Source organism: Mus musculus, chromosome 12 (assembly GCF_000001635.26).
Source record: "Mus musculus strain C57BL/6J chromosome 12, GRCm38.p6 C57BL/6J".
Lineage (NCBI taxonomy): Eukaryota > Metazoa > Chordata > Mammalia > Rodentia > Muridae > Mus > Mus musculus.
The window spans coordinates 15064456-15079394 of NC_000078.6; the positions used below are offsets into that span (position 1 = coordinate 15064456).

General features: G+C 37.6%; 1 long non-coding RNA gene across 1 annotated transcript in view; it reads left to right on the plus strand.

Moving 5' to 3' along the window:
* Gm36128 overlaps positions 1 to 14939 on the plus strand; it is a 44489-nt gene that overhangs the window by 12752 nt on the left and 16798 nt on the right. The window contains exons 3-4 of the long non-coding RNA XR_381295.3: positions 2048 to 2080; positions 4005 to 4159. This is a non-coding gene — a long non-coding RNA (predicted gene, 36128). The remainder of the gene's footprint in view (positions 1 to 2047; positions 2081 to 4004; positions 4160 to 14939) is intronic.

Here is a 14939-nt window from a genome sequence, read left to right on the forward strand (position 1 = left end):
TTACTCCTCGTCTGACTATTTATGCTAACTGAAGAAATTTGTGCTCCTCTACTTTTCCCTCATCACTCTGCCATTCTATTCTGCTTGCTGATGGAGATGACTTATTCATGAGTCACACAATGCTCATCTGATTATTCATTTAAATGGCAACACTGCAAGGCAATTTCAGTCATTATTTGATTTTAAAATAAAAGATTATTCTAGCATACTATTAACAAAGTTTCAAATAATCACATTAAAAAGAATGAATTTTATGGTGAACAGCTAATGAGTTCCTTTTCATTATGCTATTTGTTTAGTAGATAACAGGAGATTAATTCTGTAGATTCGGTGATAGTTAAAGTCAGAAGACAAGATGAATTTACTAGTGGGAATGCAAAAATGAAGCAGAAAGTGTGTGGTGGGAAGATGAGAAGGAAAACAGGAAGACTTGGAAGCAAAACTAGGCAGAAGGGCCAAAAATATTTAAAGCTGCATTTGTTATTTATAAATAAGCAAAATCATCATGAGTCAAGAAATTATTATCTGTAGAAGAACCTGCTCTAAATTAAGGCAAAAATTCCACAAGAATCCATTATTTAAAATGACAGCTATACCCCCACAGTAGCTCCATAAGACTCAACACTGTCTCCTGAGTGTTTCCCCAGTCATTGAAATACGAATTTTGCCTGTCTAAATAAAATCACTAAGGCATGGACAATTAAGAGAAATACACAGGAAGGCATGCACTATTAAGAGAAATTCTCTATAGTATAATCCTTGGAGGTGGGGGGTAAACTAGTTGTTTGGCTCTATACCTTAACTTAAATCAGGTAATACCACTTCTATCCCATAAAATAGCTGTTACTATTGAAGTAGGTGATAGTTATAACTCAGTTTTCCATAGTTTCCCATAATTCTTTGTGTGGGGTTGAGAGTGGGCTTTCTCTGTTCCACTTGGGCATGCCTGTTGTTGTCCTTGTTAAGCACATGTTTAGGCAGTCACATTGGTGAGATTGTTAGTACTGTTGCTTCTGATATTAGAAGACAGAGTTGCACAGCAAAAATCCTGGTTCTCTAGCTCTTACACTTTTTTCTTATACTTTAGGGGATATTTTATAGTTGTATCCCTTGGGATTAGGCCCTTCAAGTCTGAATTTTTATCATTTGTGGTTTTCTATAATTGTCTTTATCTGTTGCAAAGAACAGCTTCCCTGATGAAGGATGAGAACTACTCTTACCTGTGAACTTAAGGACAAACATTCAGACTATTCTTAGGGACTATGCTGATTTAGTGAATCGGTGGTTTTAAATTCTATTCAAAGATTCATGGCTTCACTGGGCAGATGCCTAGACTTCTTGCTAACTCACTATTAAGGTGTAACCAGTACCCTAAGCATTTCTGAATGACCTGACAAATCCCACTTCTTGATTGTCCTTCTGTGTCTGCATAACTAAGGCTCAAGCATGGTAAATACAAGTAGATAACCAACCTTGCATATGAGCTGTGGCATAAAAAAGGGGTGGGGGACAGAAAACAAAATGAAAAATCCAAATTTGTGTGGCCCATATCCTCAATGAAGCATGGTCAAACACTCAGTAGCTAAGCCCCTTAAAGAAAACTGAGTTCTTTCCCACTTGTACTTCTTCCAGAAGCCATCTATTGTGGAGAACTGCACATCTTTAATGCAAAGTTGTATGCAACAATTTTTGTGAACATATTTTACTTAGAACAATATTGTATTTGTAGAAAAAAGCATTTAAAATTATAAAAATTAATTCCAACATTGTATTATTTTAACCTGCCAATAAAGAGCACAAACAGTAAATGCATTTATCTGGTCACCAAGTTTCATCACATAAATTCAATCCTTAGAACTTTCTTCTGTACTTTGTCCTCTTATGTCCACTTCCTCACCATTACATAAGTACACATACATACAAAATAAATAAATAAGTAACATTTAAGAAATGAAGCCACTATTATATTACCTTAGAGAATACCTCAATGGCTTAAAGATCCCTTTGTATTCAACCTGTTTATATTTGTATTCTTTTCTCCATACAGAAATATCCAGGAGTCTAATGGCTGGACTATAGGGTAAGATTATGTCTAGCTTTTTATGCCAAGTTATCTTCCAAAGTGGCTGCTTTTTTTGTTCCTACCATGGCTGAGTAGAAGCTTATGTGGCTCACATCCTTGACAGCCATATGTGTTCCAAATAACTTAGTAGCTGTCATGGTTGTGATGAGAGAGTCCCCTTTTAGCCTTGAGTATTTGAACACTTGGTTCCCTGTTGGCAGCACTATTCCAGCAGGTTTACATGGTAAAAACTTGTTTCTAACCTTGTTCCCATCATCGATAATCATTGCATTTGTTACTGTGGGAATGTTCAATTCTGCTGCTTCAAACTTTAGACTTTGGGGAAAGACATGGTTGCTATAGTATCAACTATATTTGTATAAAGCTGTAGTCCACCATCAGAGGAATCTTGAAAGAGAAATTTTAACTTTGAATACCAGTCTGGGCAGAGATTTTAAGACAATTTCACATACCAGTATTTCCTACTAGGTGTTAGAAAACACCCAACCTGATTCATGAATGAATGAGATTTCTATTACATTCTTCCTTATTCTTTTTTAGAAGTATGTATGCAAGTCACTTGTGTAGAGAGAACTTTCCAATCCAAAAGCACTTAGGATAAGTTAAAAGGAATGATCCAGTATCAGATGGCAATGCAATGAGTGGGCTTGGGTGCCCAGTTACAACTTATCACGAATAACCTTGGCCATACTACTTGGTGCCTTGAAATTCTCCATCTTCATTTGTACAACAAGGCTATCTACAGTTCGCTTATAGCATTTCAGAAACAATTAAATGAATCCATGCATTAAATCATCTGGTAAATATTAAACATTCAGCATGTTTCTGCACTGAAGGTTTATATGAGGTATTTAATAGCTCCCGATTCTACACATGAATTCCTAAATAATGAAGCTTATCTCATCTCCAACAAGCCCTTGCTGAAGGTTCATTTGCCTTCTTCAGTACAGTCTTCAACACAAAACTAAAACTATCTTTTCTTTCTTAAACTTCTGTTTTCAACATGATATTTTATATCTTGAAGCCTCTATGGCATTTCCATAAAAATTGAGGTAAAAACTCAGCCATGACTTCAAAGAATTAAACTCTTCCGAAGTTAAAGATGACTAACCATGTGGCTAGAAAGTGCATAAAGCTAAAGGAATTCTGAGCTGTATAAGAAAGAATGGCTGCTTAACCATGACCATTACAGCCATTTGATAGTAACTTAAAAAATTAAAAATAACTATTTATCAGCTGTAGTACTATTTATATAGAAGTCTTCTAAATGACAATGAATCTATGTAGAAATATTTCCTTCTCTATGAATCAGTGTTGGGTGAGCAAGTCACTGAACTGAAAGAAGTTAATGCATATATTAATATAGATAATCCATTTATGTATGGCATATAGATATACATATATGGTATACCATCTGTATTATAATCTATGTGGTACAAATTCACACTGTTTAAATGCTGATAATGCATTTAATTTATTTAACTTTTTATTTCAGAGTATTTGCTGGTACTCAAGTACATCTCAGTGGTAGAATACTTGCTTAGTAAACAAGAGACCCTGAGTTTGAGCCCCAGTATAGCAGCAGCAGAAGAAGAAAGGAGGCAGAGGAAAGGAAGAAGGAGCACAAAAATCATAAGGAAGGGAAGGAGGCAAGAACTTCTTTCCTATTTATGAAAAAAGTATTAACATTTTAATAAGAAATACTTATCTTTTTAAGTATACACATTAATTCTAGCAAGATCTACACTTATATGTGCATATAATAATCATGCAGAGGTAAGCTACAGTAGAATCTCTAGCTATTAACAACTAATTCTAAGGCACCCAACTTTGAGAAGTCTGCTGTGATAAGGATGGGAGATACCTTATTTTTGTTTTTGTGTTTGTTGTTTTAGTTTTTTTCTTTTCTTTTCTTTTCTAGGTTTAGTCTCAACTCAGTCTTCCAATCGCCTAAACCCTGCTACCAAGTCCCTTATTTGCATATTCCAGGGAATACCCAGTATTCTAGTTTATGAAGACAGCATCTAATGACCTCCACAGACCCCAGCTTCCATCCTTCTACTAGAAAATTGTGAGGTACCTGAGTTCTAAAATTTCATCAGCACCAAGTACCCTGAGATTTCTTCTGCTCAATATTTTTCTCTGCTTTATTGTGTTTAATCCTACATCTTTAAATATCATTTATGCCAGTGGATATGCTCCATTCTTTCTAAGCACAGGCAAGTGATGTTACAAAGATGATGTGAACTGAAAGTCTTCACATCTGTGCCTATTTGTTTTTCCAACTGTTTGCCACAGTCTAATTCCCTGAACAATAGGCTCAGGGTCTGTATCTATTATGTTTTTAATTATGTATTCTAGATGTCTCTATTGATTTAAAGTAATAAAGTAGTAGAAGAAAGAAAATAAATGACCAAAAACTTGTAAGGTTAGTTTGTAATTAATGTGATTTTTTAGATACCACGCCACCTAGGGATACATCCCATCTGCAGATACCAAACCCAGACACTATTACTGATGCCAAGAAGTACTTGCTCTCAGGGGATAACCTGGTAGAGCTATCCCCTGAGAGGTTCTGCTAGAGCTGGACCAATACAGATGCTCACAGGCAACCAGCAGACTGAGCACAGGGACCTCAGCGGAAGAGTTAAGGGAAGGACTGAAGGAGCTGAAGGGGATTGCAACCCCAGAGAAAGAAAAACAATATCAACTAAGCAGACTCCCAGAGTTCCCAGGGATCAAACCATCAACCAAAGAATGCACATGGAGGGGCCTGTGGCTCCAGCTGCATAAGTAGTAGAAGACTGCCTTATCTGGCATCAATTGGAGGCCCTTGGTTCTGTGGAGGCTTGATCCTCAGCACAGGGGGATGGTAGGGTAGTTAGGTAGGAATGGGTGGGTGGGTGGGTGGGGGGAGTGTAGTCTGTAGTTCTTAAAATAATGATCCGTACTGAGTTTTGTCCCCTTTTAGCCTTGAGTATTTGAACACTTGGTCCCCTGTTCAAAGCCTGCACTCCACCAGGGACCAGGATGCCTGTATACAGCTCACTGCCCCACATGCTGCCAAGTTGCTCTTACTTCCCAGACTATCCACCCACTGATGCTAGCCTGAAGAAAGCCAGCTACCTCCTGCTCAGATTCCCTTAGCTCTGTAAAATGATAACACTAGAGACTTGTAATATACCAACCAGATTTATAGCAGTAAATCGCCAACCCCAAAATGCCCACACAAAGAACACAAAATTCAATTGATATAATTACAAGCTGCACATCTAGATTGGGCAAGTGTACCCTACATGACCCTATTGCCCATCTATTAAATTCCTAGCTACTTATGGCTTGTCCAAGCCACATGATTCTGACTCATCTTCCTTTTCCTCCATCTTCTCTCCATCCTCTGTCTTGTCTCTCTCTGACTCTCTGTCTCTCCTTCTTCCTCTTTCCCCTTTCTAAAACTTTCAACTCTGCCTTCTCCTTCCAGTGCCCAATCACAGAGTTTATCCTTATCTGACCAATTCAGATTTCACCTGACCTCACATGAGTACATGCACCCCTCTTAAGGGAGCAGAAAATATATACAGCAATCTACAACAGGGGAACACATTCATAGAGGCAGAGGGTGAGGCCATAGGGTAGGAGGTTTGAGGAGGGGAAACTGGAAAGGAGGACAACATTTAAAATATAAATAAATAAATAAATAAACAAATAAATAAATAAATAACCAATTGAAAAACCAAACCAAAAAAAAAAAAAAACCACAAAACAAGCAAACAACAAAAGAAATCTAACCCATAACCTACAGAAATGTAAAAAAAAAAAAAAAAAATTATAAAAGCAAAAACAAAATAAGAATAAAAACACCATACCATAGAGTCTATCCACCATTATTTGTCATATCTATCAATTATCTATATTCCACATAATCTACACATATAAATTATAACTAAATCACTTCCCTGAGAGAGAATACAGCATTCCACCAATCACTCCTCCTGGTTTATATAATAGCTCTAGACCGAATCAAGAGTTAAGAAATTACAAGTACATATGACACAAGGCTTTAAGCAGGGGGCACTCACCATGCTAGGGTGAGAGGCGCCCATTTAATCTCAGTCTCTAAAGAATGTATAAGTCTCTCCCATGGCTTTCAGACCAAGCTGCAGCACCAGTTCCTTATTCTGTTCTTTGCTGTGTGTAGAGTACCAGATGGGGGTATATGTCATTCTTGAGATATGCAGCGTTTGAAGATCCTCTGCTAAGAGGGTATTTACATATCGAGATTGTTTCAAGTTTCTAATTGTCTGTACTTAATGTCTCTTTGGTAACACATTTCTTCCAACAAAGGAAACAAACATCAGTCTTTATCTGGGCTTTGACAAAGGTATTTCTTAAGGTACCTCCACTGTTTCTGCTTCCCACTGTTAGAAAAACCAGGTTAAAGTAAATACATTACTAGGCTTTTGTTTCCATGTCTTTGTTCTTGTAATAAGGCCAGACCTATCCCTTGTTCTCTTAGCATAAAATATCTCTCTCTCTCTCTCTCTCTCTCTCTCTCTCTCTCTCTCTCTCTCTCTCTCTCTCTTTCACACACACACACACACACACACACACACACACACACACAAACACCATAAACCTTTCACCAATGTTTACAGAAAATCTGGTTGTTTTGTAAAATTAAGGATGAAGAGATAGCTCAAAGATTTGCTTAAGGATTCTGCAAAGGTTTGTTTCCCAGCAGAACTGTCAAACTACTCACAACTGCCTGAAAATCCAGATCCAAAAATATGTCATCCTCATCTGGCTGCCTTGGGTAGAGCATGCACATAAACTCATTCGGACACATACTCATAAATAAACCTTCAAAAAATGTTTTCACAAATTCACTTATTCTTCCTTTACTGAGGATGCTTGGATTCTTCTCTCACTCTTCAGCTATATTCCCCCCCCCCTTTGGGGTGGGTTGATATCATATCCTAGTTTAGCAATTTGTCAGCATCACAGTTGACAAAGCTTTTTCTAATTATAAAAACTGTTATTGCCTATGTTTTCCATGTTTCCTTTATAGTTTTAGATGCTTCAGTCTCACTAATTTCAATAGGTTTTCAGTGTTTGCACATTTGAGAAATATGCTTTGATCTGTTGTTCTCTTTCCTCTTCCTCCTCCTCCTCCTCCTTCTTCTCTCTCTCTCTTTCTCTCTCTCTCCTCCCCCCTGCCTCTCTCTCTCTGAGTGTGTTTCTATCATATAAAAAATGGGGAAACTTCTCAGTTACTGTGACCAGCTTCCAGTGCCTCCCTGCCTCACTCCCCACCCTCTTCTCACCTGTACTCTACCCTCTCCAGACATGATCAGAATCAGCTCCTCTTCAGCTCCTCTTGCTCAGGAGGCTCTGAGCATTTTAACTTCCAGCTCATTTTCCTTTGTAATTCAGTTTACATGATAGTGGGATTATTATTGTTGTCATGAATTTGTTTCTATCCTTCTATATCCAACTGTTGAATTCCTAATTTAAATTTCATTTTTAAGTTCTACAATTCTTCATTGAGATTTTCTTTTTCTTTTACTCTTTCTATGCTTTCCGCATAAAAATTAAATCTTATGTCTCTCTTTTTCTTTATGCATCCCCAACTTATGTATGTGTGTACATGTATATCTGTCTATCTGTCATGTGTATGCCATTTATATGTAGGTGTTCTCAGAGAACAGAAAAGGGATGAGAACCGAAGAAGGTGTTGAGTCACCTGGAACTAGAGCTACAACAGCTATGAGATTCCAGGCAAGGGATATGAGAAGCTAACTTAGATATTCTGCAAGAGCACCCAGGGCTCTTATCACTGATCCAACGCTTTAGCTCCAGTTTTTCCATTTTTTAGTCAAGAATGTTTGTGTACTTGCTTCTTTAAACCCCTTGATATAACCAGAATTTGACTCAGTGACAAGTTGCAAGCATCTCCTGCAGAAGGCACATATCTGCTCTACTACACCAAAATTTAGTGAGTGACTAAGTAAGTAAATACATACATACATACATACATACATACATACATACATACATAAATGAAATCTTTCTATAAGAGGCTCCACTCAGAGGCTGACTCAGACAGATACAAACACCCACAGCCAAACAATAGATGCAGCTTGGAGACTCTTAGAAAAGAATAGGAGGAAGGATTGCTGGTACAGAAGGGGATAGGAACTTCATAGAAAGACCAACAGTTAACTAACCTAGACCCTTGGGACTCTAAGTTTATGAACCACCAACCAAAGAACATACATGGGCTGGACTTAGGCCTCCCACCACATATGTAGCAGATTGCAGCTTGGTCTTCTTGTTGATCCCGAACAAATGGAATGGAGGCTATCCCAAAATCTGTTGCTTGTATGTGGGATATGGTCTTCTAGCTGGGTTACTTTATTTGGCTTCAATGGGAGAGGAAACACCTAGCCCCACAGAGACTAAAAGTGCCAGGTTAGGGGATAATGGAGTGTACCCACTCAGAAGAGAAGGGGAGAGGGGATGGGAGAAGGACTGTGGGAGGGAGTGACCAGAAAGGGGACAGTGAGTGGGATATAAAGTGAATAAGTAAAAAATAAATAATTTTTTTAAAAAAATGTAGCTGTTTTCATCTTTCTCTTGCCATCTATGAGCTGAATTTTCTCACTCTGATTAAAATTTCCCTACGTTTGAAAGCCTTTCTGCTTGATATCAAACATCAATAGTCTATATCATGTTTTATATTTGTTTTAGGTTCTCATTACTAACATTGTCACATGAAGACATATGACATACTTCCACATATTGTGATGGAAGTCAGAGGAAGGACACACTATCCATTCAGCAGACCTGGTATCCCAAGGGGTGTTACTGCTCTTCTGTGAATAGATTGGACTTTAGATGCTCATCCGTGTGTAGTATGTCATTCCTACTACTCTTTAAGCTCCAAGAGGACTGTACCACCATCCCTGCCCAGAGAGCTGAGGATAACACACACAGACACACACACACACACACACACACACAGTTCAATCTCAACCGGCCTTATTCACTCAATTGCTGGGCACTTCTAATCTACCATAGTTAGTGTGTCCTTCTCAATACTCAATACTCTTAGCTCAGAACCACTTAATCTGTTCTTAACTTAGTGTCCCTGTTACCTTCTCCTTGTTCAACAATCCAAAACTGAAGTCAACTTCATTTCATTTTTAATCTCCTGCCTGGGAAAGTGACCTATGTTCACTCTGCCCAAGATTTCACATGGCTGATCACCTTTTCCTCCCTATAAAGCATGACATCCCCCTACCCTTCCTCTTCCTACATTTCTTAGCCTGCCTTCAGGGACCTGGAAATTCCACCTATTTCCTCTGCCCAGCATTTGGCCCCTGGCATCTTTATTGATCGGTAAGAACCAATTGGGGAACAGAACCTTATAAGCAGAACCACTTCCTACATCCATGTGAGAGGAACAGCGTAATGCCTGGACAAGACTATCAAACAGGTTATATTGGCAGGGAATCTTTGCTACCTTCTTACTCTGTCCATTGGGGAAAGTTCTGATTCTGTTAGCTTTTGAGCACAACTCTCCTGCTACAAGATGGACAGATATCCTGTTGCCACTATTTAAGAGCAGAGGCTCAGGATCCATCCTGTTCTCTGTAGACACAAGAAAGATCATTCATTAACACCCAGCTGGGATACTTTTAGTCTCTACCTAGGCTTCTTCCCAGTGCCATGAAATAAGTCTCAACGCATTTTCAAATGTCAAAATCTTAAAGTTCATAGAAGGATTCAAATTAATATCTGAATTAATCTACTGGAATCTATTTCTTCTGTTGGAGACAATTTAGGAATTTCAAGCCACAGTAACTATCTCTGTTGTTCTGAATTCAATTATGAGCTCCTTGCTTTGACCTTTAACAAGATTGTGGAGATGTATAAAAAACAAGAAAACATTAATAACTTATTAGACCTGCCTTCATCTGTCACTTTGTTACAACGGACCCCCTGTTATCATGCTTCATATAGCGCCAATGGTAATTTTATAGTCCCTTGAGCTGCCAGGTGACTTTTCCTAGGGTTCTGCCTAAAACATCTGCTCCTCTGCTGCTTCAACATCTGGTCCCCAGTAATGGGACATTATCATGGCTATCCTTATACCTCTCTACCTCATCCTCTGGCACTTTTATTTTTCCTAGTAGAGAAATTTGAGTCTGCTTTGACTTTCGGCAAGCGACTTTGTGCTACGTATTTTTATTCTTGGATGGTAAGTAATTCTGCTCACTTTAAATGAACTTTTCTCCCCTCAGTTACTCTTTTCTAGAGTTATATTTGATGATAATTTTCCTTTGTCACCTCTTCTCCATGACCTAAGTTCTCTGAAGTCAAGTATATACTATTAATACGGTACATTTTAACTCATAATATTCTAACATTTCAGCTACTTTTGGATATTTAAATGTACAAACCCATAGCAGTGATACTGCAGAGCACCTATACATTCATCATTATCAACTCTTAGTAATAGCAATTAGGGAGCCAGTGTCTATGCACAATTACTAACTTAAATCTGTACTTAAATATTTTCATCGTATTAATATTTCTTTACTTTTCTAAATTCTTTTCCTTAAATGTATATTTCATATTCTTTTGGTTTCTATATTTAGTCCAAAATTTACTTAGAATTTTTCATTATTTCCTTCTTGATTCTTGGATACAAATTTAATTCGTATAGATTACTTGAACTATATTTCTTGTTGTTTTTGTTTGTTTGTTTGTTTGTTTTGTTTTGTTTTCTTTGGTTTGGTTTGGTTTTTCGAGACAGGGTTTCTCTGTATAGCCCTGACTGTCCTGGAACTCACTCTGAACTATATTTCTAAGGTATATAATTATTAGGACACTTCCACTTCAAGATTATAAGACAAGACTTATGGTACATGTGAAACTGTAAGAAGTGCTCAGGCATCACACTGCATAAAGTGCTTAAGATAAGGCAGGAATTCCGAGAATTCAATGAAGCTTTGGTAATACAGGGAGGTCTAGGTCAGCCTGAGCTGTATAAGATCCTATAATAATACTTTAAAAAGAAAATAAATGAAGAAGAAAGGTAAAAGGACTACAGCACTTATTAAATATAATAAGCATTTATAAAAAAAGTCAAAGTAATATTAGGGGGCTGGATACATGGATGAGACACTGAGAGTGCATGCTGCTCTTCCAAAGAACCCAAATTAGGTTCTCATTGTTTTACAATTGCCTATAATTCTACCTCCAGATAATCTTGATCCCTCTTCTAACTTCTGTATACACCCACACATACACACACATAACATAAATAAGTTATTAAAATTAATTTCCATAAGTCCAGGTTTTGATACTTCTATATAAACCACACAGATATTTCAAAGTTTCCAATGAAAGGATGAATAGATTATTATTATTATTATTACTATTACTATTATTATTATTTTCTAGTTATGAAAAAATTTCAAATCTATGGAACACACTACATGAGAGAAGTTATAATAATAACTTTAGCGCAATGTGGTCACCAAATGCTGACAATTTTTATCTCTGAGCTGCAATAGAAGTATCTGTGTGTGACTGGAGCATGACAACCTCATTGTCCCTGGAAGAATACAATGCAGGCAAAGTTCAGTAGCCTCTAAAGCAGTTGCATTTTGCCTGTATAAGCTTCACACTACGATATCCTCCCCTTGAATTGGCAACCAGTAAGCTATGGTTGCTATGGTTTTGTCTTCCAGAATGGTGTATCTTAGGGGTTATCCTAGATATAACCTTTTTTCACTTGGTATTGTGTATGTATGGTTTCAGTGTGTCATTATTATGGCCCCAGAGTCCATTAACTTTTTTGAAAAAAAAAATCTTCCATTATAGAAACACTCAACCGCCTACTCATTCTTTTCTTGAAGTGCATTTTGGTTGCTGTGTTTACTTTTGAAAAGGCTTCAATCTGCTGTGAAGTTTTAAGTATAATATTAGTGTTCTTAGGTTCGTGCGCGGGCGTGTGTGCGTGTGCGTGTGCGTGTGTGTGTGTGGTGTGTATGTGTGCATATGTGTATGTGTATGCATGTACCTGTGTTCCTATGTGTAGTTATGAGTATCCAGACTTTTAATAAGGTGTGATATGTTCATAATCCTTGTAAATATTTGTTTTATCTTGTCTCTGTGTTCTTAGTGTGTGGTATATTCATGCTTGTGTAGATGGGAATGACTGTGCATTAGCATGTAGATGCAAAAGACCTACTTGGCTTTGCATTTCTTCTTCTACCACATTACAGCTTAACCTTTGAGACAGATCTCTTCCCTGACTTTGGAGATCATTTCACTCCAGCAGTTGACCACTGAGCTCTGGGGATCTGCCTGTCTCTGTCTTCTTTCCATGTACCCTCAAGTGCTGAGGTCACAGGGGTGTGCTGTCATTGCCAACTTTTACAAGAGCCTTAGGGATCTGAACCCAGGTCCTTGTGCTTGTACTGCAAGCACCTTATCCACCGAGACATCTCTCCTGTGATATCTTAGATGTTTTTTTTTTTTTTTTGACTCTTTTTAGATAGGTTATATTATATAAGATCCATGTTTAGCAAATATTTTAGACATGCCTAGATCCCTGGGTCCACACATGTCTTGGGATGCTCATATTTCTACAGGCCAGACTCATCTAGGATGTGTAGTTATCAACAGAGACATCATTTCTATTGGACACAGGCAGACTGCTGTGCCTTCTTTAGTCTTCTGAACTCCCAGGGAGCCAATGTCCCCTTTTTTTCCTATTCAAGAAAATTGCTACCTCAGGAGAGATGGTGGAGGCAGAATTGGGCTAAAAGAAAAAGGGCTGTGACTATAAGTTACCCTTTCTCTGAATTATGGAATATATCTATATAAAAACAATGGCTCCTGGTTGTTCTTTCTCTCTCTCTCTCTCTCTCTCTCTCTCTCTCTCTCTCTCTCTCTCTCTCTCTCTTTCATTTTTCTTATTTTCCTTTCCTTTCTTTTTTCTTTTCTTTTCTTTTCTTTTCCTTTCTTTTCTTTTCTTTTTTCTTTTCTTTTCACATATGGTATGACTCAGACCTTTAGGAAATTGCTTAGACTAAGTGAACAACTCCCTAATGAATGTAGTCAGAATAACTTAACAATTACTTCTTGGATAAAATGCCTGTCTCCATGTGCCAGAGTGAGTGGATATTTACTTCTAATAAGGAAACATATTCTCAATTATTCACATTTTCTCCAAATTTAAAAATCTATCCTATTTGGGAGTAGAAAGTTTTATAACATTTGGAGAAGGGTTTTATCTATATTCTTATAGTGTTACAGAAAAAAAAAACAGTTTAGGCTTTGATACATCATTTACAATTTGAATAAGTATTTGGCTTAACCAGAATAACTCCCAGCTCCTCGACTTTAGGGATTTTACAATATAACGTTACTATTTTGTAATAGTGCTCAGCTATGCTGATTAAGAAGCCTTTTTTTCTATGAAAATTTTAAGTGTAGGCATTCAATTTCTAAATATACTTATCAGTTAATAAAAATGGATATTTAATAAATGTTCACTTGAGTGCCTTATTCAAATGATGAAGGTACTCAGCCATGTTATAAGTTAGGGGAAGTAATTTTGATAATTAATCCTGTCAAATTGTCTCATAGTAATTACATGTCAGGAGTATGATTACTTAATAAAGAAATTAAAATTTAGTTCTCACTTTTTGGAAATACATACTCTATAGAGTTGCATCCAATCAAATTCTATGTGATTCTCTGCATAAATAAATATATTACAATCTATGATGCTTTTTTTCCATGAAGTTTTCTAGTAAAATTTTAAGATATCATTACAAATGTTACCATTTGTAATCCTGAGTAAAATCATATCAAAAACGTGGGATTCTGATCTTCAGATACAATTATGAGGCACAGAAAGCAGACAGATACAAAGGAGGACACTTGATACAATTAGATTAACAAACACAATTATGATGTTAGAAGCAATTCCAAGACTATACAGTTTTTCATGAGGTTGTTTTACAACAACCCTGAACAAGATTGCACTCTAGTCTTTGTGGTGGGATTATTGATGATGTATGTCATTTCACACTGGTTGTCAGACTGGTGAATTAAGCACAAGTGTCAATAGGTAAGAGAATGGGGCTAGATAAATCGATCTCTGGTTCAGAGTGCATTCTGATATGGCAGAGAACACAAGATCCTTTCCCAGTACACATCTTGGGGAGCTTACAACTGCTTATAACTCTTGTGCCAATGGATTTGTTGCCCTCTTCTGACCACTTTTGACACTGCACTCACAAGTACATGTATGTACACAAATTCATCTACATTAAAATAGTCAAGACAGTTGGCTTTGAGCATACACATCTGAATTGGTCAGGCTCTGACAAAGCCTCTCAGGGGACAGCTCTATCAGACTCCTGTGAGCAAGCGCTTCTTGGCATTAGCAATAGTGTGGGGTCTGTAGATGAGATAGGGCCATCTCTGGATGGCCTTTCCTTCAGTCTCTGCTCTACTCTTTGTCCCTGCATTTCCTTTAGATGGGAGCAATTCTTGGTTAATATTTTAGAGATGGGTGGAAACCACATGGAGGGTCCCATGGCTCCAGCTGCATATATAGCAGAGGATTGCCTTTTCTGGCATCAACCTGAGGGGAAGCACTTGGTCCTGTGGAGACTGAATGCCACAGCATAGGGGAATGCTAGGGTGGTGAGACAGGAATGGGTGGGTGGGTTGGGGAGTACTATCATAGAAGCAGTAGGGAGGGGGAATGACTTAGGGGGATTGTGGAGGGGAAACCACGAAGGGGGAATAACATTTCAAATGTAAA